Below are 18934 nucleotides of genomic sequence, written 5' to 3' on the forward strand. Positions count from 1 at the left end.
CCAATGCCCAATGCATAGCACCTTCTGTGCTGTTGGTATGGAAGCTTAAAGGAATTATGTGCTTCCCCCCCCCCCAATTAACCAGGGGTTGAACAGGGTAAGACCAGTCCTCCCATTAGCTCTGTTCCTGCTTGGGGTGGATCCCTCTTTTTAGGAACGCCAGAGTTTAGATGACAGGTCCTGGAGTTGAGGATGGGAGTGGTGCACACTGCCCACAGTGGTGTGTGTGTGTTTGTATGTGTGTGCGTGTATATATACACGTGTGTGCATGTATTGCACACAAGTATGTGTTGGATGTGTGTGCTGCCCTTCTTAGGGATCCATTCTGGTATAGGAAATAACCTGGTGTTGCTCTCTATGGAACTTGGACTGGACCAAATGCATGTCTTTGGGTTTCTTTTATGGAAATATGAGGTGTGTGTGTGTGTGTGTGTGTGTGTGTGTATGGGCAGGTGTTGGGGCATAATGGAGGGGGTTGGGGCTGGGGATTATTTTGGCTGGAACATCTCCATGATTTGGGTTCTGATATTCCTTAAGCCTCAACTGCTGGCCCCTCTCCTGCTTTGACTGTCCCCAGACACTAGGGTTGTTGGAGATCTGGTCTGGAGGTTTTGGCTCCCCCCAAACTCTCTCTCTCTCTCTCTCTCTCTCTCTCTCTCTCTCTCTCTCTCTCTCTGTCTGTCTCTCCCCCTGGAAAGAATTTCCCTGCCTGTCAGGAGGTAAATGCAAATACATGGACAGAAGGAAGATGGAACTCCCTCTTCACCAGGCACTTAGCATGGAAAATCCGCCTGTATTTGGGGAGTGGGAGAGGTTGACATTGGAGGTTCTTCATCTAGGACTGGCAATCCTGACTGGCAGCGTGCTCTCCAGGGCTGCCAGGGCATTTCTAGCTATGAACTGAGCTTTTTAGGAAGCTGTATGGACTTAGCTTAGCTTTTTAGGAAGCTGTATGGCAACCAGGGTTTGGCAGGGAATTGGCCATAACCTTGACACCATCACCCCCTTGTGCCTTAAACAGTGGACTTTCCTCTCTGGTCTCTTTCAGTTGACCCATGACTTACAGGGTGTGGGCTCAGGGAAGGTTGGAGTTAGTTACTCTGTCAATATTCCTTACTTGCAGTGCTTTTCCTGATTTGACCACCAGGTGGGGCATCCACACAGGACCTCAGACCTAGCAACAGGTTTCTGCAGAGAGGTTATCAAAGCCAGGGTGGGTACCTCCCTGGAAACTGAGGAACCAGTGGAGAGAGAGTGGGGGATCCTGTGGGTTTGGAGAAGTCAAGCTTTTGATGTCTGTGTACGTGTATTTGCAGGTGTTTGTAGCAGTCTGGCTGGAGAGAGGCTCAGCAATTATTGCTCTTTCATTTGCTCATTTTAGGTGGTAAAAAAGGATTAAAAAAGTGCATTCACCTGTCTCTGGAACATTTTAGCTAAATTTAAGTGAAGTAAATGCTGAAATGTGTGATAGTGTAAAAAAGAAAAAAACAAATTATTAGAGTACACACAAGTATAACAGATCCCCTCGTCCTTCTACACATACTATGCAGTACATATTGGCTAGCTTCCAATCTTGGGGTCCCATCAAAGCTTCTGGTCTCCCTCTTTATTTTCCCACCTTTTGTAGCCAGGGTCCTCTGGCCATATCTGGCCCAGTCTTCAGAAAGGATGGCTAAGGCCAGTTAGTGTCACAGCCTCAATCTTATCCTCCCTTAGAATTAGTGTTTCAAGATGCACATTTAAAAGTGCCCAATCTCAAGTTTCCCAGAGAGGACTCAAGATTTAAGATTTAAGACCATGCCTAGCCCAGCACATTCATTTAGGAAAATGCACTTATTTCCCCTTATGGGGGATGGCATGGGATATGATGGGTGGTTGCTGGAATTGTGGATTCTGCTAAATTGTGGGTTGTAAAAGAAAACTCAGGTAGGGTCGCCTTTGAACCCCTGCTGTTGAGGCATGCTTGGTAAGTGGTACATCCTATATCTTTCCTCCACCTTCAGACAAAGTCCAGTCAAGTGGACATAACTGAACCTTTCATTGATGATTTAGGATTTTGCAAGGCATTGGAATTTGTACTGGAAGCATCCATTGTTCTGTTCTGGGCTGTGGCTAATGGCAGGAGGGCAGGAGGAGGCCAGGAAATTGGGCTGAACATGGGCTCACAGTCTAGTACATACTTTTTTTTTTTTTTTAATGAACCAGATTCACTTGAGGAGATTATGTTTTTTTTTTCTATTTCCCAAAAATAGAGTACAGAAAACATGGAAGTCAATCAGACTCCCACCCTGCTCCCTTTGCCTTAAATGCCCTGGCTATGTGCCTTCACCTTGGCAGCTCTAGCACCACCACCTCCAGGAAGCCTTTCCCTGACTCCACAGGCTGGGCTAGGCTTGGCCTCCCCCTGCTGGCTGTAGACTTTTGCACAATTCACATTGGATTGCCGCGTTTGCTTGTCTGCCCCACTGAGCTGGGAGTGCCTGGAGAGTGGGGGCTGTGCTGTTCTTTTTAGCATCCTCAATTCCCGGGAGGCAGTGGAGCCCATGGTATGTACTAAGTAAGCATTTGCTGCATGGCTGCATGGAGGAATTCTCTTAAGATCCTGGCTAATCAAGACTTTGCCGGCACAGTTTTGCCATGATCACAGCAGCAACAAGTAGCCAGAATCAGCATTACAGGATTTTAATCAGGAGAGCAATCCTTGGGAGCCTTGCGCTGTGGGAGCCTGAGCTTTAACCAGTGAGGCCACTCACAGCCCTGTTTTCCCATCTACGGCTGAAAGAGATGCTGATGTTAGGGAAATGCGCTGTGCTTGGAGCTCACATCTGGACTTTCAATCTCTGTGACTTGCAGGACCTTCGCTAGGATGACCTAGGAGCTGGGAGTGATAACACTGCCTAGCATTAGGGAGGGGTTACTAGAAAGGTTTTTAAAGAAAAGATTGTATGTCAGTGTCATTAGCACAGCACCAGGCACTCAGCATTCATTGGTTGATTCTGAATAGGGTTCTCTTGAAAGTCATCTAGACTGTGTGGGACCTGGGGGCTATTTGGGGACTGCCCCTTTCTAGCTTGTTAATGGAGCGACACTGGCTGCATCTTGGCTTGTCACTGGCTAGGCTCTGCCCAGGCACCCGGCTGCCCTGACCATCTCTTTGCAGCCAGATGGGTGTGATCACGAGTGAGTACTCACCTATTGACAAACCAAGGGAAATGATCACAAGATATAGCCACTGATTGTTTTCTGAGATTGGCTGGCAGGTAAGACTAGGTGGTGAGACACAGGACAAGAAGCTGTCCTGGAATGCAGAGGGCCTGGCTTATGGCCTCAGCATGGGGATTTAATAGAGGGTAATCAAGGGTAGAAGGTGGACGTAGAGCACCCAGGCACGTCTTTGTAGGCTTTAGTAAATACTTCCTCTGTCTCACTTTCCCTTTGAATCCTATTTAATCTTCCATCTTCCTGCGTCCATGCACACTCCCCTTTGTACGAGTCTCATTTTATTTTTCTCTTCATTTGGCGAACTTCTGGCCTTCCCCCTGTCTGTCTTCTCGAGGACATTTTCAAGCCACTTGGAAGTAGTGAAGAAGCCAGGTGAGGGGTTGATATCCCCAGCCCTCTGGCATCAGATCTCCAGGCAGTAGTGAAGCCCCACATGTCCAGGCTCGCTCACTGTCTGTGAAATGGGCTCTCACCGGGTGGCCAGTGCTGATGGGGCCGAGGTGAGCGCTGCTTCTTTTTCACCAAGGAATCTGAGGTTTCTGAGAAGGTATGTGGTTTTCCAGGGTCGTGGAGCCTGCTGAAGTGGCAGAGGTCTGAGCCCAGCAGGAATCCTGGTCCCTGCATGGTGTCCCTTCACCATGTCAGCCACACAGTGAAAGGGAACAGAGAGGGCTGGGCTCTCCGGGGTCAGGAGCTTCCTAGCTGCATTGCTGACAAGTTCCCAGGGGAGACAGCTGCCACTGCTCTGCAGACCACTTTTGGACAGCAAGGCTTCTCCAACTCTGCCATGCGTGGGAACCACCGAGGCAGAAGGGACCTTGGGACAGGCATGGGGCAAACTCCACTTGAACTGAAGTTACCAAACTTGTGTATAATGAGATGAACTAACCCTGCCCTCTCCTTAACCCGGTTCAGTGGATATGTAAACATGCCTGCAGCAGTACCCCAAACAATGACAGACAAATGCAAAAGGTGGGGTGTCCAGCTAGACATCTGACCTGGTCTCTTCCAAAGGGTCTGTGTCATCAGCCAGCTGACCAGCAGAAGAAGAGGAGGAGCTGTTTCAGTGAAAGAGACACAACAATCCTTGATTAGCTCCTGGATCAGAAAAATAATTTAAAAAGGACATTATTTTAGGATTTGTTAAGAAATTTGAACATTTGTTCCACATTAGATAGCATCATTGTATCAAAATTTAATTTCTTGAGAGTGATAATCATATTGTGGTGATGTAGGTAGATGTTCTTCTTTTAAATTCTCTTTTGTTCTACTTTTCAAAGAGATGCATGGGGTAGTGGTTACCGTCTCAGTGTCGGCAACTTTCACAGAGTTTGGAAACTGTAAATGTGTGTGCATGTGTATGTAGAAGGTGCATGCCCAGAGGAGCAGGGGGAAGAAGCAGAAGTATTTAAATAAATAAAATAAAATGTTTTAAAAAGTGGCAGAAATATTAATGATGGTGAATCCAGGTGAAGAGAATAGATTATCACTCTCTAAATTTAAAAATGGTTAGAATACATTTTTTTAAAAATCGGACATTTACACACACAACACACAAAGCACACTCATGAATACCGATGACTGGCAGGTGGTGTCCTCAGGTGGGTCCAAGATGAAGCCAGGCTGAGAACTGTCAGCTGAGGGAATGGGCTTTCTTTTAGATTTTTTTGGTCCTGTATGTGGGCCATGTCACCAAGCCCCTCTCAGCCTGGGATGCTGCCCAGGTAATGACAAGCCCGTGGCCTGGAGGTGCAGCCTTTCTTGGAGGTGTGCCCTTCTTTCTGTTCAAGGCTGCACAGGCCGAGACTTGCCAGGCTTGAGCATGGCTGAGAGAGTGAGCTGTGCTCTTCTCTCGAGAGAGAGACTTGAAACAACGAGGCTTAAAAAGTCTGGCAGGAGCCACAGTAGAAGGCAAAGGAGGGACCCAGAGGAGCAGGAAACGAAGGCACCGTAGTTTGAATCGTAAATGTCGTGAAGGCTCATGTGTGGAAGCCCTGTTTCCTGAAGTGCAGCCATTGGGAGATGGTGGGACTTTTGAGAGGTGGGGTCTGGCAGGAAGTCTGAGGTCATTGAGGTATGCCCTTGAAGTGGACCATGGAGAATCGTGATCTCTCTTCCTCTCTTTCCCTCTTTTCCACTCCCTGGCCATGAGGTACCAGCCTTTCTCCACCTCACAGTTCCTCCCTGATGTGCTGCCTGGTCATAGGCTTAAAGCAACAAGGCCAATTGATCCAGGATTGGGACCTCCAAAACCGTGAGCCAAAATAAACCTTTTTTTTTTTTTGTAAGTTGATTTTATCAGGTATTTGTGACAGTGATGGAAAGTGGACTAATGCAGAAGGCCTTGTTCACCTCCTGTGTGTATCAATGGAAACTCCTTCAAGGGAGCTTTAAGCAGCAAGAGAAGAAATGAAGGTATCTATTCTTTAGCCAATTAATGGGTAGTCTTCTTCTACACAGAGAACTGAATGCTAAATTCAGTTCAATTCAACACTAAATTATCACTTGCATTATTTGAAAGACCCCTACTTCAAATTTGATTGTTTGTTGATTGCAGCGCTGGAGATCAGACCCAGGGCCTTATGTACTTAGGCAAATACTCTACCACTGAGCTACACCTATAGCCTCTCATTTTAAAAATTCCATAAATGTTTCAGAGTTTTATAAGTCAAGCATGATCTTCTGGTTTTCCCGATAGTCAAGGTCTTGCTCTCTTTTTCTTTTTTGCCTGGGTCTTGAGGTTTTGCAGGATGTGATCAGGATCTGTTTAATCTTTTAACAACTGAGACAGGGTCAAGAGAAGTCTTGCTTCAAAGTCAGCCTTCGAGTGTGGCCTGAGTGAAGATGCTTTCAGCTCAGTGCTCTGGGGACCTGTTTCAGTGTGGCCCCAAGCAGCTCGGGTCTGTCAGAAGTGACTGACGAGCCTTTGGGAGCATCGTGCTTGCTGTGTGACTTGGACACTCACTTACCCACAGCCTGTGAAGGGCCCTGTGGTGAATCCCATGAGACAGGGTGTGAGAGAGCGTTGAAGCTGCAGAGAGGCCATGCTCAGAGGGCATCCTCCTAAAGCTGGAAAGACCAGGTGGGCTCCATGTTGGGGCCTCATGTCTGCTGGGCTTCTGCTTCTGCCACACAGGGACTTGCCATGGTCTGAGTGCACCGTCACATATAGTCACGAGGAGCCTATTAACCAGGTAACTTTAGCACCTTTGTCTACAGGGGGGTCCGCTTTCCAAAGATGATCACCTTTTGAGAAAGAAGGGTTTGGAGATACACAGTGGAGGTCAATATGTTCCTTTCGGGCCACCTCTGGTCTTGCAGATGTCATATACCTCAGTCTGTTGTTACTTCTGTACCGACCACCACAGATGGGCAATTTATGAAGAACAGAAACTTATTTCTCACTGTTCTGGAGACAGAGAATTCCAAGATCAAGGTTCTGGCATGGTCCTTCTTTGTGAAGTCCTGGTCCCTGCTTCCACGATGGCGCCAGGTGGGCTGTGTGCTCCCAAGGGGAGGAAGGCTGTGCCTTCTCGAAAGAAGGTGAAAGGAGGAGCACGCGCAGCCTCTCAGATGAAAGAGAGGGTTCTTTTCACCAGGGGAGGCGCCCTTATGCCAGGAACAACACTTACAGGTCCCACCTCTTAGTGCCATCACATGGCCATTTGGCTTCAACACCAGGATTCGGAGAGGACACATTCAAACCCATGTCTGCATCACAGGATGCAGGTCAGATCCATGCATGGTGTAGAACTTGTTGGGAGGGACTTTTCACCCTGCCACAAAAGGAATAAAGGAGTTTGAACAGATTTCTTCAGAGAACAAGTGACGTTCTAACTCAGGAACAAGATTGCCTTTTGCATGTCATTTACGGATAACGAGGAAGTCTGAATGCCACTGGCTGGTGGGGCATCCCCTATTCAGGCTCCGGCTGGCTTTTGCCTTGGAAGGTATCAGGGCTGGTTTCCCCTTTCCTCCCCCTCTCCCCCTGCTTTACTCCAGAATCATGTGAAATCATCTCAACTCAGAGAGTAGAACAGGGTGTTAAAATAACCAGCGTATTAATAATAAATATGTCTTCATTTTTAGTTAATGATGTCACACCTGAGCAGCCAGCTGATTCATGTCAGGGCCACCTGCCTCATAGATTTAGTGACCATCATGGTTCCAGCAAGTGCCTTTCTGCAGTTGACCACCTCTGACTCTCTGAAACTGGTGCTTTTGAGCTGCTTGGCCTTTGGCCCCCAAGGTTCTTGGCCAGCTTGCCCCAGGGGCTTAAGTTCATTTCTACCTTTATGTCTTCCTGGGGTCTGGGGTGAAATCTTATCTGACAAGACTTGAAAATACTGAGCTAAGAGGATGTGCTCATCCAGTGTGGCCATCTGTCCTAAATGGAAAATCACTTAGTGCTATCAAGCTATTTATCTCTCCGCTCCTGCTCTCTCCTAAAATCCGGCTTCCGTTTTGTTGAGCCTCACATATATGGGTTCTGATGCTTCTCCCTGGTGATGCTAGTCCAAGAAAAGTCGCAGACCTTCATGATCAGCAAGTCTGATCAAACTCATCAGGCACAGTTACTGTGGAATTTATAGGCTTGGCATAGAGAAAGGACTTGAGTGGTGGATTGCAAAATCCGGAGGCTGTCAGAGGTGGAAGGGCCTGCAGAAAGCAGGAAATTGGCCTAAGGTCATGCCGATGTCCAGGGAAGGACATAGACCAGCTCTCCTTCCAAGGCTGGCCTCTCCTGGTGGTCCTGCAGCAGCTGTGCATGAGGGATCAATCTTATCTAAGGCCACATTCCTTTGGGTTTGCAGCTGTCTTAGGATCAATCAAATCCCATCCAAAGTACAATTTTACTTGAAGAAATTTTTCACTTTGTCTCCAAAGGGCTATTCGTTCAGAATGTTTTCTTTTACAGGCAAGAAGGATATTGCTCAGGGCCACACTTTCTTTTTGGTTCTTGTGGGTTGTTTTTGAATGAACAGAAGAAAGGGTAGGAGGCATGCAGTCTGCTCAGGCATCGTACTTGGCTCCTTGTGTACTTGACCTGTGGCCAAGGGGGCTTTCTCTTCCTGCTGAAATCCTAGGGCTGAGATCCCCTTTTCTCTCTTCCTCCTCCAATTCAGTCCTGTACCAAGAATCCTCTTCCGTAGTCTCTGGTCTTCACTGAGTTCAACTGAGTCTGAGCACTCAAAACTTTTAAGTTTTAGGCACTCATTGCTGGTTACAAAGTTACTGTTTTCATTAGTAACAGTCCCTGACATCTCTGGGGTGATTGCTGGGTGCCCTCAGGTAAGCATTCTAGATGATTCTCCTAAGGTGTGGCGGAGGGTGTAGGGAACACTGGCCTGAGACCAGGAAACCCAAGTTCTCACCTTGAGTTCTCTACTGATTTGCTTTACAGTAAGAGCCTCTGTTTCCTCATCTGAAAAATGACCTAGTACCCTTGGCTTCCAGGTCTTGAAAGGTTACCTGAGGTGATGACCGGGCTCCAAAGTGTAGTGGCCCAGTGCTGACCCCACTTTACTTCGGGCCCCCCAGAAGCCCACCCCAGGCAGAGCTTGGTGCAGGCCCCTGTGTTTTGTTTTCATTTCCTCCTTCCAGGAGTCTGTGCAGACCTTCTCCCCCAGTCACCCCGCCCGTGAACCTTAAATGCCGCAGGTGCTCTGTGTCCCTTTATGAACCATGTATTTCTGGGCTTGAGATGCAAAAAGAATTAGACTTTTCCCACCCCATCTCCTCTCCCAAGAGCTGACCTTGCTCCACCTGAGACAGGACAAGCCCTGTTGAGAAGGTGTGATTTAGGAGGTGGTCCCAAGGGAGAAAAATGGTGAAATAAGTAAAATTGAGGAAAGTGGAGGAAGTAGGCTGAAAGTCTGCATCGTGAAGCAGGCAGCCGGGAGGGGTGCCTAGGGTCAGGGCGCCTGCAGAAACCTTCAGAACCCTGCAGAACCTTGCGGTGAGGCGCCCAACAGCCTGTCTGAGCCTTGAGCTCCATCTGTCCATCACTGCTCCCAGAAGCAGAGAAATCCCTCAGACAAACTCACAGGACAAGTGCAGAAGGTGTCTGAAGGACACCTGTGGCAGGTGCTGGAAGTGAGCCCTGAGCAGGGCCAGGGACCCCACAGCAGCTGTCCTGGTTCTTATGTGAAGAAAACCTCGTGACGCAAGGTTCACAGGCATGACTGTGTCCCACGGTGGTTCTTGGAGGAGGTCCAGGGATAAAACACATCCTGGTGGTTCCTCATTAATTAGGATCATCATTCAGGGGAAAAAAAATCCAAATTAAAAGTATTTGCCAGTTGTGGATCCGAAGCCTCTTTCCTGAGGACAGCTGCCCTTCCTGAGCTCTTGCTGGGGGCCAGGGCTGCAGAGTTCTCAGCAGCACCCTGAAACCTGGCCACCACCTGCCCTACCTTTTGGGGTAAGAAGCTGTCGCTGCTGAGGTTATGGTGTTTTACGTAGCACGAATTCTCACCAGAAGACACTGGAGGGACCTTTCAAATGAACCTGGCAACTCCAGTTCTGCTGCCACTGTCATTCTGCATGGCTTTCCGACACATTCAAAGAACGAAGCCTCTTACTAACTTATAACTTGAGAAGCGTTAGCATTTCAAAACAAGATTGAAATAGATAGATTCTGATTGTTCTTGCACATCTTTTCTTGGGAAGATGGCAGCACCCTGGTTGCGAACTGTGATGCTGTGACTTCTGCCCTTCACCTTAGTTCTGGGTAAGCATTCTAGATGATTCTCCTAAGGTGGGGTGGCCTGGACACCAACCCAGGCTGTCACCTTGAGTCCTCTGCTGGTTTGCTCCGTAGTTTCTGTAAACCCTTTTGCTGTACACGCCCTCAGGTATCTGCTGGCCAGACTCCAGATATGCTGACTGACCACCTGGCTCTGATTTCAGGCCTCGTAGATAAGCAGGCCTTGCTAGCAGTAGGGAATCGAGAGGTGAGCACAGCAGTTCTGTCCTTGAGGAGTCCTGTGGAGAAGGTCGGTGACTGCATGGCTGTGCAGTAGTGTTGGCATACACGGAGCCTGCCGGGAGGTCAGCTGAAGTTGTTGACACAGGGAAGGTTTCCTTCAGCAAGAAATAGATTTCACTGCCCGGCGCGGGGGCACACACCTATAATCCCAGCAGCTCAGGAGGCTGAGACAGGAGGATTGGGAGTTCAAAGCCAACCTCAGCAATTTAATGGGGTTCTGAGTATTCAGTGACACCCTGTCTCTAAATAAAATACAAAATAGGGCTGGGGAAGTGGCTCAGTGGCCTAGTGCCCCTGAGCTTAATCCCCAGTACCAAAAAAAAAAAAAATAGATTTCATCGTGGGTGTAGTGCTGGATCTCTCCTCCTTCCATGTGGGACCATGACTGTGTCAGGCACTTAGAATCAAAGGTCTGATTTGTCTTCACTGAAGGAAAGGAGCTGGACTTGTGGAGGGGAAGTGGCATCACCCGCCTGAAGCAGGGTGGGCTGGGTTGAGCTGCCTGGAGAGGCTAGAGACTTGCTTTTCAGCTCTATGTTTTCCATATGCCGTCCTGTGCTCCCCGCAGTCCAGAGCCTGGTGCAGTGTATGGCACCCAAAACCTGGCCACCACCTGCCCTACCCAAATGGACATGACGCCAGCCCTCAGGACTGTGTGGCTTCAGGGGCAGGAGCAACTGTGTGGCTTCAAGGGCAGGAGCAAATGTGGGTGTAGATTCAGTGCTGGCTTTGAATCCTGGCTGAAGCATGTTTTAGCCCAGGAACATTGAGTCAACCACTTCCCCAGCCCAGTTGTGATTCCTCCTCTGCAGCATGGCGCACACCTGTCCACACAGTGAGGACAAAATCGAACAGCACTATTAGAGTCCAGAGCCTGGTTTGGGCTGAGGGTAGGTGTTGGGTAAATGGCCATTACTTCATTCTTTTGTAATTCTGGTAAGACCAGAAGGATTTCAGTGAACAATAGGAATATTGAAGTCCACATTGGGATTTCTACCCTAATGTTACATGGTCCTGAACATGATGGAGTGCTGTCTGAATGTGCAAGTTCTGATGTGCTATTTTGGTGAAGGGAGGGAGTTCACATTAAGAGAAAAAAGGCGGTATGGAAAGAAAAGATTCAACTCCCTGGTTTTCTAGTGTTCTCTAGTTTTCTAGGGAAGCAGAGAGGCTAGGGAATCACTTGCCAGGCCACGTGCCCTCCAGGTGGCCCAGAACTGGGTTCATGCCGTCATGTTAGACTTCCGAACACACTGCGCACACTGTTACCCACAGAGAAGGGGAAGAGGGCTCTCCAAGGTTTGGGCTGCACTTGGGCAAGTCGCTAGCCCATTGCTTCCTGAGCAGGTTGCCGTTTTCATCTTATGGGAGATGCGTGCTGGAGAAGGCTCCCGGGTCTCTGCTCTGGCTGCTGCGACTGTGCGTCAGAGTCAGACTCCTGGAGCGTGGACTTGAGACTCCACTGCAGGTTCCTTCTGTGTCTGAGTGTTCCTCTCCTCGTGCGTTCTTAGACTCCACGTCTCGTTCCAAATGCTTTATGTCATTTCATCCTTTTTCTTTCCTACCCATCATTGTATTTTATGTATTTCCCCAGTGTTGCCACCGCCCCTTCGCAGGAAGAGGCTCAGAGTTGGCACATCAGAGGAGCGCAGGAGACACTGCCAGGAAATTTGCTGAGGGAAGCCACGCAGAGTAGGTTCTTGAATCCCACCAGGTTATTCTGGGTCATTTCATAGATGTGACTGTTGTGGACCAAATTGTGAGTCTTCCAAACCACAGGTATTCCATTTAGTTAAAATCTGACAAGAGTAAAGGTGGTTATGTTTTGTGTCTTCCCTGAATGCAAAACTTTGGTGGGTATGTTCGTTGAGCACAGCTTCTATACATATGTGTTTTGGAGGGAGGTTAAGAGAATATTCTTCAATTTTCAGATTTTAACAACAGTAATAATAATAATAATAATAATAATAATAATAATAATAATAATTCCTTCTATTTTTATTGACTGCTCTGTCCAGGAAACCAGATTACCCAGTAAAGACCCTGTAACACTTTTACACCTGTGACAGCACGGGTATAAAGCTGGCCTGTTTGGTCAGTGGGGACACTGAGGTTCTGAAGTGCTCCCAGCCTCAGGTTTTACAGACGGGAGGCTGAGAAGTGGCATCGGGTGTTGGACCGTGGCAGTGTGGCATGGCTGGCCCTCATTCCACAGTGCAGCTGACAGTTGCCAGCTGCTGATTTTCTATTTTGCAAGTTGTTTTGTAAGGAAATAAAATTATGTGCCACAAAATTTTGCCATTTAAAAGTGTAGAGTTCACTGAGTTTTAGTAATTTACAAGGTTGTGCAAGAGCCAGTCAATTTTCACAGTTTACACTCGCCCGTGTGAGCCAGGATTCGAGTGATGCTATTAAACACAGGTTTTGGGCTCCTCCGTTTTTCCCATCCATGAGAAAGAGCATTTGTGAAATTTAATAGGTAGAAGACACTGTTAAGAAAATTAAAAGAAAGTCACTGGCTGGAAGAAGTATTGCAAAACGCATATCTGATCTAGTATTTATATCAAACATGCAAAGAACTCTTAAAATTCCTCAAGAAAAAAACTTCATTAAAAATATACAAAGTATCTGAACAGAGGTCTCTGCAAAGAATATATGCAGATGGCAATTAGGCATATGAAGTGATGCTCAATGTCATTTCATTAGGGAATTACAAATTAAAACAAGAATGAGAGATTAGAATGGGTGTGGTGAAAATCCAAAACAAAGACAATGGCAAATGTTGACAAAGACGTGGAGCATCCAGAACTCTAACTCCCTGCTGGGGAAATGGAGTAGCAGAGCCCTGTGAAAGTCAGTTTCTTCCAAAGCTGAATATGGTGTTACCATAATGTGTGGTGATTATGTGCCTCATTATTTACTCAACCTTTTGGAAGTCTTGCATTTGCATCAAAACCTTCATGCAAATGTTTATAGTAACTCTATTTGTAATCACCAAAATGATGTGGCCAGGATTTCCTTTAGTGGTGAATGGATAATCTGCTGTATGTCCATATGATGAAAAGAAACAAGCTATCGAGCTGTGGAAGACATGAATGAACCTGACGTCCCTATGCTGTCCTCAGACTGACAAACCTTAGACGAGAAGAGGACGTGCTGTATGATTTCAATCCTATGACCTGGTGGGAAAAGCAAAACTGTAGAAATAGAATTGTGAGTGAGTGTAGGGGCTGGATGGAGGGGTTGGATGAGGAAGCACAGGTGATATTTTAGGGTAGTGAAATGGTCCTGTATGGTGCTGTAATGGTGGGTACCTATATGTATTAGTCAGCTTTTTCCTGCTGTGACCAAAATACCTGAGAAGAATAACTGAGAGGAGGAAACATTTATTTTGGCTCCTGATTTCAGAGGTTCAGTCCATGGTTGGCCGACTCCATTGCCCTGCACTGGAGGTGAGGCAGAACATTAGGACGGAAGGGTGTGGTGGAGGAGAGCTGCCCAGCTCATGGCAGCCAGAGAGAGAGAGAGAGAGAGAGAGAGAGAGAGAGAGAGAAGGGGGAAGGGACCACACCTCCAGGGACCTCCAGGCATATCTGCAGTTACCACCCAGTAATCCATTCAAATTATTAATCCACCAAATCCACTGAAGCTGTCACAGCTCTTACAGTGCTGCATCTTTTCACCTCTGAACATTGCTGCATGGCCCAACACATGAGCTCATTGGGAGAAATTCTTAGATCCAAACCATAAGAACATATGATTCAGTGCATTTGTCTAAATCCATAAAACTATGTAGCACAAAGAGCGAGTGTTATGTTAGTCAATTAAAAAAAAATAAGGTCAGTTAGGAAATGCTTTAAAGAAATCTCTTAATGTTGTATGTCCAAGAGACACACGGTTCAGGTTCCCAGGAAATGATATAGATGGTGACAGGAGACTGTCTGGAACAACCTCATTGAAGGTGATGGAGGAAGAAGGTGCTTACTTAAGTAACTTGGCAGTAAGTGGCATCTATAAGACTAAAGGTGAAAAGGAACCACACATAAACACTGTACTGTCGTGGATAAAGTCACTTCCCTTGAGGGGGGGAAAGGTCAGAGGCTCTGTGACTATCATATGTGCTTGCCAAAATTGAATGATTAAGCAAAAAACAGGTATGGTGGGGGTGAGCTATCTCACTGTTGAAGTGAACATTTACAGAAAAGCAAGAGAAATTCTAGATTATCCATGTAGTGATGGATCAGAGTTGGAGATATACATATGAACTCATTTGTTAAGCTTAATAGACATACAGATGGTTATGCATAAAAATCCTTATGAATACATGGGTCTGCATGGCATGGGATACACACATCCATTTCCTCAGCTGAAACCAAGATCCAGCTCCTGGGAACAACTAGAACACCTTCACCTAGATCTTGATTTCTAATACCATTTCTTGTCCCATTGTGCAGGAAACAGGTATCCTTGAAGGAAAGGCTGATCCTAAGACAGGGCAGGAAGTACACAAGAGGAGCCTATGGTCTCTCTTGGTCCTAGAAAATGAGGAAGTACTTTCAAGACTCCCACATAGTAGAGAATGTTCCAAGGGGACATAGGAGCCAAGTGGAAGGGCTCTCAAGGGCCAAAGCTGGAACAATTTGAGAAAAAAATATCAAGTTGTATTGGAGTATAACCAAAGTATAAAATATATATCCCTGAGCCCATGCTGACAAGAATAAATGATGAAGTGAATAAATGGGAGAAGAGTCAATCTCCTGTGAAGGATTCCAAGGAATTTATGCAGGTTTCTTACGCTCATGGAGGCAGAGCGTAATCCGGATGGCAGGTAGTGACTTCCTTCCAAAGAGGAGGTATAGAAAAGAGAGCGCAGAAAAGAATGACTAGTGAGGACCTTGACAAACACCACCTCTCACCAGCTGGCCCAAGACAGCAGCGGCTGTGATTAGTCACGCTGATAATAGGTGTCCTTGACGTGATGTGACGAAAACGGCACTTTGCTATGGTTTCTTCCCTGAAGCCCAACACTTCAGTTTGATCACGGAGAGGCATCATTCAAGTTCCAACAGAGGAGCTTGCTTCAAAATACCTGCCCTGTGTTCTTCAAAACCATCCAGATCATCCAAGACAAGGAAAGATGGAGAAACTGTCACAGGCCAGAGAAATGTGAAAACTAAATGAAATATGGTGACCTGGGTAGGGTCCCAGGAGGAAAGAAGGGGTTAGGTCAGAGCTAAGGAAGTTGGACTAAAGTATGAACTTTAGTTAATTATATGCATCTGCTTTGTTTATTAATTATAACCATATAACCAACATACCAAACTTTTGTAAGACGTTAATCATAGAGAAAACTGGATGTCGGTTATGTGGGAACTCTGCATTATTTCTGTAAATCAACAATTGCCCTAAAACTGAAGCTTAATTAAAAAAAAAAAAACAAAAAACAATTAATTGGTGGGTTTGTTAATGGTGCAGATGTCCGGCCTCAGAACGATTGTAGATGTGGGAGCTCAGCCTCAGCCTCAGACAGGTGAACACACGTACCCTGTGTCCCACAGTTACTGAGTGACGTATCTGAGATTTGAACCCAAGCCACCAGGTTGCAAAGCTAGTCCAGCTTTCTCTGTTTCCTGTTTTCTCTCTTACCCTTTCCTCTGCCTCATTTGATTAAGTGATGCCCATGATGGAGGGTTTCCTGGTTGGAGTCCAGGTTACCCTATGCTCCATCAGCTGGTGCCACTAGCACCACACTTCTTGTGACCATGGCAGGAGGAGACGGTAAGCTTTCCCTTATGTTCCTCTGACCAAAGCTGTATGGCTTCTGCTTTGGACAGTGAGGTAAAGCCAGGAGGACCACAGTTATGGACTTAGAACTGGCTGACCTGGGCACTACTGTCATCCAGAGAGAATGGGTTCTGTTAAATGAGAAAGATGAAGGAGGGGCTCTGGATGGGCAGCCTGTGCACTCGCCATGTTGTGGTCACCAGGATTCCATGTCAGGCTGGATCAGTAAACAGGCACCGTCATTGTCCGTCTTCAGGCCCTGCCTGATGGCTGCTGGACCTGGCTTTTGCAGAGAGGGCTTTGGAGTTGCTCCTTCACTACCTTCCTACCTTGAATTACTGAGGGTGTGAGAGAAGGTTACAGAACCCTGGACAGCATTGTGGCCTTGCCCAAAGCAGCTGATGAGCTAGAAAGAAATGAGTGGAGTCACTTGTTTGTCTGATTGACTGATGCTACTGTAGTTGGTTGTTGGCAGGTGAGTGAGAGGTAGGGAACCTTTGGGGATTTCTCACCATGGGGCTGACTCACCGTGCACCTTGAGGGAGGCTGTCTTGTGCCAGGGGGCATCTGAAAGGACCTAGGACCAGCAGGCAGGGTTCCTGACTCAGATAATCAATGGAGGGCTTAATGTTTGCAGGTATGGGTCAGAGACCTCGCCATCCACACAGAGGTGGAGGTGCAACCACCTGGGGGACAGAGTGGCCTACCAGCCGCCGTGCAGGCTCTGCCCTCAGGGATGGGGGCGCCTCCTCCTTTTGCCCCCCATGCTTCCTCCAGCCAGCAGCCTCACCTTCCTGGGCCTCGAGTTCTTTGTGGGTAAAGGGGACCCCATGGCTGCTCCTCTAGCTTGTGGGAGCGCAGGATGGCACGCTGGCTGCACAGCAGCTGGGAGGGCACTGCGATGGGAGTGGTAGGAACTCTTACACAAGGACAGATTGGCACGCAGGCTGCTAGTGAAAATGCAGATGGACCGCTGTGGGTGTTCCGAGACGGCTCTGGCAGGCTTCTGGAAGAGGTAGCCTTTGATGCAGGAATGGGTGGATGGAATGGACCCCAGGGGCCCTGTGAGAGATGTAGGCACAGGAATGACAGGCAGACCTGGGAGATGAGAACGTGGGGCAAGTGGCTGAAGTGTGATTCTTTCCCAGGACAGCAGCTGGGGGCTGTTTGTGTGGGTGTGTGGCAGGTGGAGTAGCTCATTTGTGAGAGAATGGAGCTGTGGATGGCCAGATAACTTTTCATAACTGGAGTTGCTGTGTGACCTTGGACAAGGTTCTCCAGTGTCTCTGTGCCTTGACTTCTTCCCTGAAAAATTAGGTGGTTGGACAAATTGGGGAAAGCTATTAGTACCATGGATAGAACCATTCCTCTTTACTGCACAAATACTTGGCTGGCTTGCGTGGTGGAGGCCAGTCAGTGGCCAGGCAGGGCACTGTGGGGAAAGAACTTTATTAAGCAAGGAGCTAACTGATCACAAGATGGTGGACTCTCGTCCTAAGACTCATCTTGCCAGGAAGCTGATTTAGGAGTGGTTTGTGTAAGAGGTGGGTGACCATAGGCCAGGTGGAGGGTGTGTCCAGATGATGCCCCCCTGAGGTTATTTGAGTTCTGCAGGTCAGGAAAACAGTGGTTATTTTTGTCAAAGGCCATCATTTCCGGGGCTGTGCTTGTCATGGGTTAATTTCCCCACATGCAGCTCCTGACATCAACCTGGTGGACAGGCTCCAGGGGTAGCTGCCCAGTGACCCCACTGCTGATCACCAAACATGGGAATAACAGAAAATGCACTTTGCCTGGTTATTGTGGGACAGTGGTCAGGGGAAGTTGAGCATGGACTTCGTCTGGCATGCCGTTGGAGACAGCCAGATTGGGCCTTAAGTCTCGGCCTCACCACTCATCCACTTTGCAGGATGTCCACATCCTGGTCCCCCGCCCAGCAGTGCTACTAGAGCTCCCTGATTGTGACCACACCACCGCAGCCTTTCCTGAGGTCCCTGCTGGCGTGATGACATCCTAGTTTGAGAACCACTAGCCTCTGGTCTGTACCACTTCTTGTCCTAGAGGCTGCGTCTCTGGGTAACACCTCTGGTCCCAGATTCCCGGCATTCTCAGCAGCGACAGTGAAGACCCTGCTGGCGCGATCTGATTGGGAGAAAGGAAGAATTGTTTTTTTGAGCTCCGAGCGGCTTGGCCCAGGTGGAATACCTACATCCATCATCTCAAATGTTAGACAAAATAAGTTACCGAGAGGAACCACAGGCGAGGGCGCACGGGCGACACACATGCGCACACTCCTGGATCCCCGAGCTCTGGCCCTGGGAACATTAATTAGTGTCACTGCTTGAAACAAATTAAGCTGGGGACCTTGTTGCTTCCATCTGGGAAAAAAAACAGCGGTGGGAAATGCTGACTGCAACAGCCGAGGCGTCGTGGGCTCTTCCTGGAGCCCAGCTTCGCGCAGCCCTGGGCAGGGCGGCCTCTCCGCAGGTGCGGGACGCGGCACTCCTTGTCGCCTGGACCTGGGCACTGCTGCGTGGCGCAGCCCCGAGGATGGTGTGGAAACGCGGCTTGTGCTTCAGAAGAAAAGGCGCCAGTGGGACAGGGTCCCTAGATCCCTGCTCTGTGGCCACAGGCGGGTTACCTCTCTTCTCTGGATTTCAGTTGACTCGTCTGCAAAATGGGCTTGTTGTTAATCGCCTCCACCTCACAGGGTGGCCGTGAGGACAGCAGAAGTTGAGAAAGCGAAACACGGACAAGAGCACTGCCACAAGATGCCATGAATCATCATCGTCATCGTCGTCATCGTGGTCATCGTCAGGTCCCCTAGGATTCTAGCTATAAAGAATGCCCCTGCAAGAAATGAAAAAATCCAGATTGGGGTACAGAGGTCTTGGTGGGTGCCCAAGCACAAGCAGGCCCTCTTGCTCCATTTGGTTT

The 18934-nt window shown here is 48.0% G+C and overlaps 1 protein-coding gene across 1 annotated transcript in view; it reads left to right on the forward strand.

The window, feature by feature from the left end:
* The window catches only part of Kcnq3 (potassium voltage-gated channel subfamily Q member 3), a 291536-nt gene that overhangs the window by 645 nt on the left and 271957 nt on the right, over nucleotides 1–18934 (forward strand). The gene's annotated exons all lie outside the window — the stretch shown is intronic.

The sequence above is a fragment of the Marmota monax genome, unplaced genomic scaffold, assembly GCF_021218885.2.
Source record: "Marmota monax isolate L192 unplaced genomic scaffold, Marmota_monax_Labrador192_F-V1.1 WCK01_AAM20220418_F8-fsc00073, whole genome shotgun sequence".
NCBI classification, from domain to species: domain Eukaryota; kingdom Metazoa; phylum Chordata; class Mammalia; order Rodentia; family Sciuridae; genus Marmota; species Marmota monax.